The following is a 2,067-nucleotide window of genomic DNA, read 5'->3' as shown; positions in this document are numbered from 1 at the left end:
TACTCCTATTGGAGGAGAGCGCTGTCTATCCCAGCCCGTTGTCATGCTAGCGACGGATGGCGCTGCCGATCTCGTGAGGGCCCCGCCCCCCGTTATCCCAAGCCCGCGGTGATTGGCTGAAAGAAGCAGGCCGGGAGACAGAAGCTTGCAGATTTCGAAGAGGCGGAGCCGTGTGCTACGGGAAGACCCGAGGCCCAAGCGCGACCGGGCCGGGGGGAGCGCCGGTGCCCTGGAGGACCGCCAGAGGGAGTCGGAACTACCGCCCGAGGCACTGTTCCAGTCTCCGCAGCGCTACGGACGTGCTGTGCAAACCCAGCTCGTTTCTTAACTTCTCTGGCCCTCAGCTCCTAAACGAGCACCGTGCGGCCTCGCTGGAATGAAAATTACAACTAAGTATCACGCAAGATGCTGGGCTCCAGTTCAAACGTATGAGACAATGTATATAAAGAAACAGGTCCAAGGTGGGGTCGCGGGGTGGAGTGGTTCTAAATAAATGTTACGTTTTGTGGTTAATTGTTGCATTATGATAATGGATTTATTTATATAGCATGTTTATATTGTATATGTAATATTTGTACTGTTTATCATCTCAGATGCTCCCCCTCATTCCTGCAAGGTCCTTTTAAAAGAATTTCTCATTTAAAAGATAAAACTGAGGTTTGGAATTCATGACTTGCCCGAGGTCCCTGGCACAAGTGCTAAAGCTCGAACTCCCTTCTATAGCCCTCTGGGTTTGTTCCTGTAGCAGTGCAGTCTGGCGCCAGCCCTGTGTCCTCAGCATCCTCACTGGATGTGTGGCATCCACTTTCAGAGACCTCTCAGAACTTCTGAGAGATGACTTGACAGAGCAGCAGATACTGAAAATGGTACTTAACAGCTGTTGTACATATGCTTTTTGTTTTACAAGTTCGTTTTAAAGTATGAGCAGTGTTGCTGATGTCTTGATATGAACGAAGTGTCAATCTCTTTAGGTATAATGGCGTATTTAAAAGTCCCTATCCTTCAGAGAGAGTCTGAAATATTAAGAGATTGATTCACATAATTATAAGGATGTGATTCACCATAATTCAGATGAGGAAAAGGAAGGGGGGTATTAAAAAAAAAAAAGGAAGCGGGTAGTGAGTTATAGTTGAAGAGATTGGTCTTGAGTTGGTAACTGATAGATGAAATCTTATTAAATGGCATTGCAGAGTTTGCTGCCACATGGGACAAGGCTTATGCTGTGTTAAGAAACTCCAAATACGAAGCATACAGAACTGATTAATATGCACTCCAGCTTTAAGGCTCACTGCAGTGTTACCCTCAGATGCCTGCCTGTTCTCCAAATTAAAGCTGAGCCTCCTGGACACCTCTTATAGACCCTACAGCTTCCTTCATGGCACATACCACAGCCATCATTTTACCTTCATTGGGTGATTTTATTAACATCCTATGCTCTGCTTCTGAAACGGAACGGCCTGAGAAGAGAAGAAGCATGCTCAAAATTTTAGGAAAAGATTCCTCTGTGCTAAGAACCTTAGGCTACCCTTTTGAGGACCTGCACAGCTATCACTGCATGTGTTCATGGGAAGGAACTTCCCATGTTACTTTATAAGGTCTTGTGCCATTTGAATTTTTTTAAAATCCAGCTTCCATCATTTTTATATTTTTAAAACTGATAAAAAGCTAAAAGGGGAAGTGCCTTTGGGTCAGCTCTCATCCCCAGAGATGCCCTTCTCTGCTTTCAGAGTCTTAGACATGCCCACTCCCAGTGTGGGATGTTCAGAAGTGCTTGAGTCTTTCTCCTACCAAGTGAGATGTGTGCCCTGACCTCCTCTCAGGACCAGAGAAGCCAAGAGTGTAGGCCAACGCTACTCTTGTGGGCATGTTACCACAGCTTGTTAGCCTGTCCCTCCCAGACAGAGGCACAATGGGGGTCCTGGGGCAATAGCATTCAGGGTAAAGGAGGCCTCTGCTGTCTACACCCCAAGAGGTTATTCCCACTTTCCAGCCCTTGGCCACTGAAGTGAAAATGATGAGCTGAAAAACCGCATGCAATAAACAAGAAGGAGCAGCCAACAAAATCTC

The sequence above is a fragment of the Canis aureus genome, chromosome 19 (assembly GCF_053574225.1).
Source record: "Canis aureus isolate CA01 chromosome 19, VMU_Caureus_v.1.0, whole genome shotgun sequence".
Classification (NCBI taxonomy): domain Eukaryota; kingdom Metazoa; phylum Chordata; class Mammalia; order Carnivora; family Canidae; genus Canis; species Canis aureus.
The sequence above is the reverse complement of the archived record's forward strand: the minus strand, read 5'-3'. Positions refer to the sequence as shown.